This window comes from Eulemur rufifrons, chromosome 3 (genome assembly GCF_041146395.1).
Source record: "Eulemur rufifrons isolate Redbay chromosome 3, OSU_ERuf_1, whole genome shotgun sequence".
Lineage (NCBI taxonomy): Eukaryota > Metazoa > Chordata > Mammalia > Primates > Lemuridae > Eulemur > Eulemur rufifrons.
In genome coordinates, this window is record NC_090985.1 from 80,796,700 (window position 1) to 80,810,057 (window position 13,358).

Sequence of the window (13,358 nt, forward strand, 5' to 3'; positions counted from 1 at the left end):
ATTAAGCAATTTACAGAAATGAAACACAGTTCCTGCCTTCTCAGAGCCCTAGACTACATCATCAGGATGGGTGCTTAAAATTCTGCAAAGATCCATAAAAACTCTATATGACCAGTTGTGCAATATGGATAATTTGAACTTATATCTTCCCATTCAAAGCACTCAAGATTTCGGTACTCAAGGAACTCTCCAGGTTATTAGCAGGTATATTTACAAATGATAGAAAGGACATGTAGCCTATTATGAAGACCATATGAGGTATATAAAATGACAGATTTACATAAAAGTGAGAAAGTGTCTCCAAATGGAGGATCAAAAAGATTTTTATGAAACAGATTCTACTTTAACTGAGTCTTTAAAAATGAATGGAATTCTGGGGAAGAATAGAGACTATAATATAAACATGGGCTGGAAGGCAGGAGAAATAACGTGTTTTAGCACAAACCAAGGTCACTTATTACAGATAGAACCTTCAAGATAACAGACACTTTTCAGGTGTGTATCTCAGGGCTACTAGAATCTATTGACCTATAAAAATACTTTTCCTTTTTGAAATACTCTCTTTCTTTGTCTTTTAAGGAATTATTCTCTCCTATCTTTTCTCTTAGTCCTTGTGGTTCCTTTCCAGACTACTTTATAGGCTTTTGTTTTCTTTGCTCATGTCCTACTGTTGATGTTCTCCAGAACGCAGCCCTCAGACTTAATCCTTCCCCCTCTGTAAACTCCCCCAAGGCAGTCACATCCCTTTCCATGGCTTTCAATTTCATGTGTATCCTGATGACTCCCAGATTATAGCTTCAAGCCAGATTTCCCCACTTAGCTTCAAATATATATTCCTCATTTCCATTCTATGACTTTACTTAGATAAATAGGAAATAAATGTAGACTTACATTCAATCCAGCCGTCCCACTACTGGGTATCTACCCAAAGGAAAAGAAGTTATTTTACAAAAAAAAGACACCTGTACCCAAATATTTATTGCAGCACAATTCACAATTGCAAAGATGTGAAATCAACTTAAGTGTCCATCAATTCCTGAGTGGATACAGAAAAAGTGGTGTGTATACACACACACACACACACACACACACCATGGAGTACTTACTCAGCCATAAAAAGGAATGAAATAATGTTTTTTGTAGCAACTTGGATGGAACTGAAGACCATTATCCTAAGTGAAGTATCTCAGGAATGGAAAAACAAACAGCCACATGTACTCACTAATAATTGGGAGCTAAACAATGGGCACAAAGAGATGTAAAGGACATTGGAAACCAAGAAGAGGGGAAGGTGGGAAAGGGATGAAGAATGAAAACTTACCTATCAGGCACAATGAACACTATTCTATGACAAGCACTAAAAGCCCTGACTTAAGCATTATACAAGGTATCCATGTAGCAAAAACATTTGTACCCCACTAGTATTTTGAAATTTAAAACAGATATTCCAAAATACCCTCAAGCATGTGTTCAAATATGAAGTTATCTTCATCCCCTCAAAGACGCAAAGATAATGCTTTTTCTCCAGTGTTCCCCATCCTCATAAATAGTACCTGCTCAAACCTGAAATCTTGGTGTCATCATCAACTTCTCTATCTCCTGAATCCACATTACTCTCTAAAATCCTCAAATGTGAAATTATCTTCCCTTTATTTCTACTGCCACCACGCTCATCCAAAGCACCAGCGTATTTCACCTGAACAATTGCAAGAGCTGGTCTCTCACCTCTCATTTCATCCCTTCAAGTTATGCTCCATCCTGCAGTCAGTATGATAATGTTAAAATGTAACTTTGTTTATGTCATTTCCCTGCTTAAAACCTTTCAGTGGTTTTTCCATTGCCCTTAGCGTGTTTATGTTCGTTAACATTGTGTACACAGCCTTCCGCAATTGGCCCCTGCCTAGTTCTCATTTCTCACCATTCTCCCTGTCATGTTTTTAGGTCAAGTAATATTAAATTTCCGACAGTTATTTGAAGCCTCTATACTTTCTCACCAGCCTATGATACTCCACTTTGTATGTGCTGTTCTCTCTCCATCCCTCCCTGACTCCCACCACACACCCTCCGGTGAATTCCTTCTATTTTCTTCAGGACTCAGCTGAAACATCACTTCTTCAGGAATGTCTAGACTTATTCTGACTGTAATCAAGACCCCTGTAATTTTTTTGTACTTTTATAATACTCATCACAATTTATTGCATTTGCTTAGACATCTGTCAGCCTCATAATGCTATAAGCTCCTTTAAGGTACATTCTAGGTCTGCTTTGTTCAAAACTACATACTCAGGGTCAAACACATATTCTGACACATATTAGGCCATCTCTGCATTTATTTTTCAATGAATAAAAGATAAATATTCTAGTTAGACGGTAAGTAGAGCACTGAGGGGAAATACAGTAAGAGATATGCTAGAAAGGTAAGTTGAGGTCAAATCATAAAGGGCTGTTAATGCCATAATAAAACATGTAGACCCCATCTGTAGAGATGGGGACCCATTTACAAAGCAAATAGATGTTCAGGAGGCAGGAGAATGGGGCAGATTTGAAGCAGCCTGCCTAGAAGAATTTCTAAAAGCTTATGTGTGTTTTCCAGATTGCTGCTCAAGAAATTTCTTCGAAGTGTGCTATTTATAGTTCCTTTAAAAACTCCAAGTTATAAAGTTAAAACATGGCTTAAAAACAAAAATTCACTGTTAAAATTCACTGTATTTTTCTGAAGATAAAATTGATTTGTGATCAAGCAAAATGGCAACTTTGACCAAGAATGTGTGTGTGTGTGTGTGTGTGTGTGTGTGTTGTATTTATTACTAATTTTTATCCTCTAGCTTCCATAAAATTCCTGCATGTATCTGCATGTGTGTCCTGGAAGATCCAAGTGAATTAAGCTGGCTCCCTTTTCAGTCCTATCTCCAAAGTCTTTTTAATGTGCATCCTAAGTCCCAGCTACGTGGGTCTATAGAGTCCACAAATTCTGACATGTATTCCTTCCATCTGGAATATCCTCCATGCCTGCTGAAATCCCTCACATCTTCCTAGATCCACTTTAATTAAAAGTCTCCTCTTCTATGAAACCTTCCTGAATTTCACCTACTCTCCACAAATACCTCTCTATTCTCAATGAAATATGTGCATCACTGTATTCAAATTGCCTTATATTTGCTTTTGCCTAATGCTCCCATTATAAGTTACTTTAGAAAAGAGAGTCCCAAACAGCCTTACTACCTAATGTGTGGTCCCCACCCACATACCTGAGAGCTTGTTAGAAATGTGGCTGTTCAAGCCCTAACCTAGACCTCACAAGCTGCATCATAATAAACTCCAGTTTCTTTTTATCACAGTAGAGTTTGAAAAGTGCTGCCATATAGTATCCAGTATGGTTAACACATGAAAGATGTTTAGTACAGGCTAGCTTGATAGATGGATAGGGCATAAAAAAATCAGGGAGAGGCATTTAATGCCCTGCTATCAGTGTACCACTGTGGTCTGGGAATTTATCTCAGGATACACGATCAGTAACCTGAACAATGTATTAAATTTATGGACCACGAAACACTACCAAGAGCCATAAAATGGTGAAAGACACTGATGCATACCTGGAGTTTTTGGCAGAGAATATTATAAAGCATTCTGCAATTTGGAGACCTTTTTAAAAATCACTATAACTTGACATATTTGGGATTGAAGCTATTCCACTACGCTCAAATATTTATTTTCATTCCTGCATATTTTCTTTTCCCTCTTCTTCCTTCCTGCATAAATTTATATATAGAACTTAGTTAACTCAGACTGTCAGCTGGTAAAACTGTTTTCAGAGAAAAATATAAAAGCATCCTAACTTCAAGGACAAGAATCTGCAGGATTGGTGGATTATTGGAGCACCACACAGTAAGAAACACATACGAGCTGTAACTCCAGCAGGACTTGGAACAAGGTAAGGACTACAGAAAGGTAAGCAAAGAATAGAGGTCAACTTTGGAAACTTCTAGATTCCCCCCTCTAGAAGAAACAAAATGAAATTACTCCAATTATTTTCAGTCACTGAGGCCAAGAGTGTCTTACTAAATTCCAAAATGGTGTCTCAACCCTCAAGGAAATCAAAAAGCAATGAAATAGAGGCAACTGAGGACATTTCAGAGGACAAGACATGAGCCAGCAAGGGGGCCTGACACAGAAACAGAGATAAGGAAAGAAATGATGAGTTTGTTTTCTCTCTCTGTGAAAGTTTTAATTCCCACATTTCCATTACTTAATGTGTCATTATTTTACTTTTCAGCAGCTGGCAAACCAAAAGCATTCCACCATTTATTTTAAAATTTGTAGTCAACACACAATACATCAGATTTTTATGTTGCTTCAAAGAAGAATTCTCAAAAGAATCAAATCTAAAGCTTTACTATAAATTTCCCTGGAGAAGTTGATCCTAAAGTTCTTAGATGTCAATATATGCTCCTGACTAAATGTTTAATTTCAGAGGTTACGATGACATAGACTGATAAAATCTCGCTACATATTCCAGCCACAGATTATGTGTTGACATTGAGGGGTAACACTTTTCATTGCCTATTAAATAAAGGTCAAACTCCTCAGCCTGGCATTAAAGGTTCTTTATAACATGGCCCCAGTTTGAATTTCAAATCTTATTTCCACCATGCCCCTATACTCTAGCCAAGTAGAACAAACTGTGTTCTGTGTGCATCCTTTCATTTACTGTCTTTGAGATTTTACTTACATCTTCTTTCACCTGTAATTCTCTTTCTTTCCATATCTATGGATCCCAAAACTATCCAAGGATTAAGGGCCAGTGCAAACGACACTTCAATTCTAAAGCCCCCCAACAGCCGAAAATGAACTCTTTCAAATATTTCATAGAGACATTATAAGCTTCATCTTATGTTATATTTATTTATGTATATGTTGAATGCAACTTACTAGACTGAAAAATTTCTTATAGTGGAAAATTATTAATCTTTGTGCTTTTTCTGTACCTAATAGAGTGGTGATTTGTACATGGTAGGTACTCATGAGTATTTTGTCATTCTAAAATTATGAAATGATTGTAAGTATTCAGTCAAATGAAGAGACAGTATCTTTTTTGGTGTGCTGTTCTCCTTATTCTCACATATCCATTTTTCCCAAAAAATTCCTCTAAAATCCTAATAATTCATCATCACTGTAAGTTGTCTGGTTCCTCATGGAATTCTTAGATAAAAACTTCCTTCTTTTGAATAAAAATGGCTATCTCCCTGGCACAATGCCAATACGTGAACCTTAGTTGGCCTTCAATAAATATTTGAAAAACAAGTGAATCAATTGATCAATCAGTTGTCCTGCCAAAGCATCAATATCTAGTATGACTAGTTTAAAGTTATGGAGCCATCATTGGTCATCTCTGTGTTGTGGCACCTGTGAAGCAGCTGACATCTCTTGATGGTACTGAAGGGTCTTATAAAATGGATAAAAGCAGTGTAGATTACATGATGTTGCTTCCTCAAAGATTTTGTCTAGACTCACTCATGGAGACAGGAATGTAAGTTTGACCATATTGAGCCACAAAAGTCCCTGGTGAAAATTATCCCAAGATTAAGCCCTAATTAAATATTGCAATAATTACTACCACTATTGAAAATAATAGTAGGACTTAAGTAAAAGTTTTTGAAGGTGAAAATGTATTAATAAATTATTTTGCAAGAGTTTGACATCACTTTTGATGGAATATAAACAAGAAAAGAGGTTATAAGTTGTCAAATACTGCATGATGTCAGCAACAAGTGTCTTATGCCAAGATAAGAAGTTTGATTTCAGAGGAAAGAGCCAGGTGAAGATCTCTTCCAGTTCCCATCATAAGGGTCTTATCCCAGGAAATGAGAAGAGGTGAGCATGTGACAACCTAGATATTCAGAATTACACACAGAATACTGGTGAAGGATAACAGTACAGTCGTACCAAACATATTTACATGTAGATGTGGTGTATGTTTTACATTAAAACAAATTTGTGCAACAAATTATAATTTTGAGACCTGAGGTTAAAATGCTTTGATTTCCAGAATTAATATAACTTGCTTCTCCCTAGGTAATATAACAGCTCCTTGGAGAGGATGTGGAGAATAAATGAGTCCATGGAGGTAAGCCACTTCTTCTGCTATAACATGCTTAGGGAGAGGCACCTGGGCAGAGGAGGCTCTCCCCTGAAACACTGGAACTGAGGGAGAATAAGCCACGGTGACAAACACAGGCTCTGTGATCTGTTCTGCTGGTGACAACCTGAGACCAAACTTGCTCCTCTGGATCTCCTAGGCAAGTCTTGGAGAAACCTGTGCAGCCATGGTCCAGGAGAAGCCACTATCAACATGCCCTCCGTCAGCCAGTCTTCCCCAGGGGAGGCGTGCCTAGGTCATAAGGATGGGCTGCTACAGAACCATGAGTGGGAAAATAGCCTCACAGAGGTGCTGCAATACCTGAGACATAGGATTATTGTCCTCTTAAGTTTATTCTGCTGAGCAAGCTCAATACACTCCTAAATGGAAAAAGAAGGGTGCTGTGGTCTAAATGTTTGTGTCCCTCCCAAATTTATAGGTTGAAACTTAATCCCAAATGAAATAGTATTATATTAAGAGGTGCAGCCTTTGGGGAAGTGATTAAGTTACAAGGGCTCTGCACTCATGAGTGGAACTAGTTCCCTTATAAAAGAAGGTGAAGGGAGCATGTTTGTCAGGACACAGCATTCACCCGTTCTGCCCTGTGAGAACGTAGCAAGAAGGCACCATCTTTGAAGCAGAGCAAGTTCTCACCAGATGCCCAATCTGCTGGTGCCTTTATCTTGGACTTCCCAGCCTCCAGAAATGTAGGAAATAAATTTCTGTTGTTTCTAAATTACCCAGTCTAAAGTATTTTGTTATAGCAACCCAAACAAAGACAGAAGGGTTTTGAGAAGTTTATTTCTACCAGTCCAAATTCTTTCCCCAAATTCACAGGTACCATTTATACCCACAGCTGTTGAAGTACCTTAAACAGGCAAATATGTGATTAGGTAATTAGACTTTAATATATTAAATCTTCTATGTCAAAAAATACATAAAGAATTTTAAATGCTTAAACATCAAAAGAAGAAATAGAAATATGTCTTCCTATTTTATGTCCAAAAGAATAAAAACCAAATCTAGTAATTCTCAAAGCTTTCAGGGGGAAAAAAAATGAAACTAACTACTCAAATATATCAAGCATTGTTTTCCATCTATTCTTCTACCACAAACCAGTGTTGCTATCACTAGCAATAATTGTCTAGGATTTGTTGTGGGGAAACAAGAGGCAGATGCATATCTGATTCCCCCGCTACCCAACAGATGACCAAATAGGGTGGCTGGCTGTAACATGGGACCACTAAGCCCACCAGGCACCAAAGGCCCATGTGTATTTTGAGAGTGCCCTGAATGAGGTGGGTGTAGACTCTGAGCAGTGTACCTGATCTGACCATTGCACTGTCTTCAACTCACCCTAATATGAAGTTTCTTCCTCAGTACCGCTCACAACTCAGAGAAATCCTATCATCCCTAAAATCCTGGGTATGTGGGAAAATGGACAAGCATATTTGGCTTTACGTACACTTGATTACCTGGAAGTATAGATGAAAGAACATGACACTCAATAACTATAATAACTTGAGCAAAATATTGAATCTCTGAACCCTGGCTTCCTCGTCTTCAGAAAGAAGATAGCAAGATGATCTGAGGATCAAATGAAGTGATGTATATGAAACACCTTGCACAGTAGCTGAGGTGTAGGAGGCACTAAATGGCAATTCCTTAACACCGTCCACTCTTCTTATTTGAGAACTGTTAATGTCTCACAAAATAGAACAGCTTGCTAAGAAGATGCAGGTGCTGTGTTCTGCCATCTGTAACTCATTGCCATGAATTTCCAGCCAATGTTTTTTCCTTCAATTTCCAGAGGGCTTGTTTCTGAAAGCTAAGTCCTATGTTTTCTCTAGCTATCTATCCCTAGAGAGTTTCTTATCATCAAAGATTTTTAATGCTGGAGTTCCCTTTTTTCTTTCTTTCATGTTTTTTTTTGGTTTTTTTTTTTTTTTTTTTTTTTTGAAGAAATCTTTTTGCACTTTTGTCCTTTCCCTAAAGATTCTTCCCTCTTTCTTGAGGGAAAGGCTTGCCCAGGTCACCCTCTTAACAGTTTCGCTTGGCTCTTCCCCTCCTCTGTGCTTGGACAGAAAGATGGACATTTGCAGATGTCAGGACACCCTTCCATAGCCTGACTCGTCCCCTGCTCCACATCCAGAGAGAGCAGCAGCCTACTGCCTGGGGGAGAAAAGGCAAATTTCATTTTTAGTCAATTGATTAAATATGTCAGATTTTCTCTCTTGGAAACAAAATGGGTGGAAGACAGTTCTTGGGAGTCTACTTTGAGCTGAACAAAAATAATTGTTTTGATTTAGATAAAAAAATTCATACATTTAGCATTGTTATCAGATATATAAAAATGTATGTATATATGCACATGTTCACCTGTTTGTCATCCTGAGCAGATCTGAACTTCCACAATGACACAAATTCATTGCCTTCGCTTTTGAACATGACTTTGAACAACTGTTTCCTCTGCCTATAATGTACTTTTCCTCCTTTTTCAGGCAGAGAATCCATAGTGACATTTATTCATTCAACAAACATTTCTTTGGAGAATTGCCTGGCTGGATGCATGGGTATGGGAGTCCTGAAGACGTGAGAAGGTAGAAATGAGCTACAGCAGGGAGTAGCCAGCACTGCCTACAGAGAAATAACTATGAGAACACAGCCAAGGATGTGCCTGGGAAACATCCATGCTCAAGCTTGGTGAAAGAGGGATCAACATTTGATATCTCTATTACTCATCTCCCAACTGCTCTGTGGTTCACTAATTTAGACAAAATTTAGACAAAAAGCCTGTTATGGTGCACCACCCAGATCCTCTCCGCCGGGCTAGTGCACGACCCCAGCTCCTGTGTGTGTTGGCTGCAAAAGGCTCCCAGCTGCTCCTTCCCCTTCTCTAAAGAATTACTCTTGGCTGACAGGAGTCACCTTGCTCTCTGGAGGTTAATCGTCTATGCCCTCAGGAGAAGTCCACAGCCTGTGACTAACACACACAACTCCAGAGTGCAAAAGGCTGGCTTCCTTGCTTTTTCCTGTTTCCATACATTCTATCTGTTCTCCCATCCTGCTAGACCACCTTCAACACTTCCCTGGCCCAGGTATCACCTACTAAAAAAAACCATTCTGAAAATCATTACCTCCAGCCAGGCTGAGTACCCCCTCTGCTTGCATCTACCACTTTGGAATTTCTAATATCAAAAGTAGTTCCTGGCTCCTAATATTTGTTCAATAAATATTTGCTGAGTCAAGGAATGAAGAAATGAGTAAACTGCTGTTAAAATGTTGCATGTATATTTAACAGTTTACCTTGGCCTATGGGCACAGAATCTCTATCAGCAAATAAGTTGCTTGCCAACAACTTCAGTTTGTTACAAATGTTTATGTGGTGTTAAACAAAAGAGCGTGCTGGGGCAGTAAGTTAGTGCCATGAGAAAATGCACATGGAAGTGACTGACGCACTGGCTGGCGTAAGAGGATGCAGAAAGTCTTTGTTCAATGAATCAGTGAACTGGGGGAGGTTCTCCTTAAAAAGTCTTCACAGATTTTTCTCAAACAAAATACCCTCCACCAGCCTACCAGAAAACCATGAAGCTCCTTCCTATATCATCAAGCAATATACCACTTATTTTCTTTCCTACCAGTTCTCAGTTTTGTGGGCCACTACAGTCTATCCTGTAGTTGATTGAGATAATTTTCAGAGAATCATCATCGCTAATGACCAGACTTATATCTTATCAACCTCCCTTGAATTATGTCTTCTAATATTTCTCTAACTACAACTCTATTAGAACTCTGAACTCCTAGAAAGTAAACTTCAAATCCCATATAGTTGATAACCTTTAATTATCAGTCAAGATTCAAAAACACCTGGTCAGCAGTTTGGAGCCTGAATTGTGGACATCCAGACCAACTAGGTGTCTCCCTCAAAATGCCCCATTTTCTGGTTTGCAGATTCCAACACCTTTCATAGTGAGATATCCACAAAAAACAAACAAAAAAACAGAACACAAGTGTTTCTTCAAGCACTGCTTGTGCTGAATCAGCTGAACACAGAGCTCGGCTGAAAAGAGGACTCCCACCACCATGTCCACCTGCCACATCTGTAAGCTTCTCATGAAATATTTTTCACCTCCAGCTCTGATCTGAGCCACATGAGCATACTTTGATATTTTAATCTTGACTTGGAGATTATCATATTTTCTTCTTCCTCTCATTTCTCAAGGTGGTTAATATTTTTATTGCTTTGGACCATGCAAGCCCTTAAACAACTGTTTAGTTTCCACTTTCATACAAACAGCTCCTTTGTCCAAAGAGTTCCTGGGTTCTCTGGATGCCTTTTTTCATTTGGTTTTATGCTTCCCTCATCTCTTCATCTGTCTCCAATGCCCCAAGGCCAAATCTTTTGTAATGGATAGCTGTTCTAATTTTAACTGGTCTTTAATTCAAACATGAGTTACTCTCTCTTCCTCTTGACTGTGTCAACAATGACAATAGGCAGAACAAGGCAATCAGAAGGCATCACTCCCTTTACCAAGAGTCACAGAAACCTCAGCGCTCATGGAAAAGGAGAGCATAATCCTCCTCACAGTGTCCACCTGAAGCCAGCAATCAACTCAACCTTTTGGCCAAGCTACTTGGCTATTAAGCCTGATATATTTAAGCTTAAAGGCTCTTCAGATCCTTCAAATCCCTGAGTATAATCATATTAATATAAAATAGATCATTAAAAAGTTGAGATGTAATCGTTTCATTAAATATTTTAATTTTAAAAATGCTTATTTCGTACTTTAATTACATTCAGGCACCATGGTGGATTTCCAGTGTATTCAGGCATGTGTAAAACAACAAACACGCAAACATACAGTCACATAAATACTCACTGTGTTAAAGAGAGAACTGACACAATTATTCAGGTCTATAGAACAAATTCACTTTACTCCTATCTTTCATTACCTATCTCATATAAAAGTGGAATTTAGCATATATTTTTAAAAATCTATGATCTGAATTACTCAAGTAGTAGCTTTAATTTTTCCTTTTAAAAAAAAAAATCTAGACTAAAAATAGGAAGGTGTTGCCTGCACTTTTTCAAATAGGCATTAAGTATACTTCATTCCACTGGCATTATTTTTTTTTCAGGATGCTTCTATAAGATCCAAATTATTCAGGTTTGGTTGAATTTTTATGAACCCATATTTTCAGATATTCAGCCAACAGTCACCAGCCATGGGTCAGGTACTTACTAAGTGTCAGCTCTAGATACAGAATGATGAGCAAAAAGAAGTAAATTCCTTGCTCTCTTGTAGCTTACAGTAGGGAGTGGGAGACAGATATTAAACAAGTGATTGCACTAATGAATGTATAATTATAAACTATCATGCTTCCTGAAGGAAAAGCATATGATGTCTTAAAAATACAAAACAAGTCACAGAGCTTCATCTGCTTTGGCTTCATGGTATCACCAGTGTCTAATGGGGGATATGAATCTTTAAGACACTAACTCTCCCCACTTTCCTGTTGCTAGGGAGCCTAAAAAAGCTCTCTGACTTGGTAACATGTAGGTCCATGGTTTGCAAACCTGTGTGTGGATGACACTCACCTGGAGCGCTTGTGACAACACAAATTGCTGAAGTGCATACTGGGTTTCTGACTCTGTGGACCTGGCCTGGGGCTGGGAATTTTGCATTTCTAATAAGTCTCCAAGTGATGCTGAGGCTGCTGGTCTGGGGACCATAGTTTGGGCACCAGTAGTTTAAACCTGTGCCATCTACAACAGTGGCCACTAGTGCTCGAAACATGGCTAGTCTGGACTGAGATATGTTGTAAGTACAAAAACACATCAGACTTTCAAGCCTTAGTATGAGATAGGAATGTACAGTACCTCCTTAGTAATTTTAAAACATTGATTGTCAATTTAAAGTATTGATTTCACAGTATTTCATGTCAAAATCATAATATCTTGGATATATTGGGTTAAATAAAATATGTTATCAAAATTAAAAAAAAAATACAAAACAAAATTGACTAGACTGGGGATTTTTTATGATAGCATTTGCTCTGAGCTGGTGAAAGTGCATTGGCGACTGTGGGCCAGGTGAGAGGCAAGAAGAGAGCAGGCCAGGTGTTCAAGGGCCTGGCAGAGGCCATGGTGGCTGCAGAACATGAAGGAGAGTGGAATGTTTTAAGGCTGGAGAATTAAACAGAAGCTACAACATAAAGACTTTAAGCCATATTAAGGATTTTTGTTCTTTTACATAAGAAAAGTGGTAAGATATTAAAAGCTTTAAGCAGGCTGTGTTATAATCCAATCTGTATCTATAAAAAATCAGGCTGGCTGCAGTGTAGAAAATGTATTGGGGGGTTTGGGGGAGTACAGAGTTAGGATGTGGGGTGTCCAGGTGTGAAATGATCTTGACCCTGACCTACTAGCAAAACCTGGAAATACTGGATGGCTCAAAAAATACGAAAACAAATAGGTCTAGATGGTGACAAGGTCTCTTCTATCACTGGTAAAGAATCATGCTATTAGTAGTATACAGAAGATGAACCCTGAAATTCAAACATATCTTAGAACTCTTGCACTAGATCTGACTCCAATTTCCCCTACTATGTCCTAGGAATATCCTCTATACTCTCAAAGGAACTGGTATAACTGTGTAGGCACCTTTCCTAGGAACCCTCTTACTTCCATCCATGGAGAAGGTACCACTAGTTATATTAATAATACAGGAATGGCCCCGTCTCTGTTCCTTAGCACACTAGTGTGCCATAAATAAATTGCAAGTTTCTGCGAGGAAGTTATCCATTCAGCCTTTAGTGGCCAAGCCAGTTCCTGGGGGTATGGGAAATGGGGCAAAATCATTTTACCACTAGCAGCCTCATCTGAAGATCCTAAGAGGCCACCCCAAGTGGAGTGGCCCTAAAGAAGTATCTAGTGATACCTGCCGGCAGTAAAATGGAAGCAAAATACAGCAGTTGTTGCTCTGTTTTAAATGAGCCAAGGAAGTGCTGTTCCACCTGGGCACCCACTTCAGCAGCCAGCTGCCAGTGCTGCCATTGTGGTCACAGGGTCAGAGACCTGCTGGAAAAGTTCCTGTTTCAGGTGCCCAGGGAGTGCTCGAGGGGAGGGTGGGGGAGAAAGGGAGTTTCTCTCAGATCCCTGTAATCATGGTTACTGAGGACAGTCCCAGATATTTATCTTTGCATTTAGCTGACTTACCAT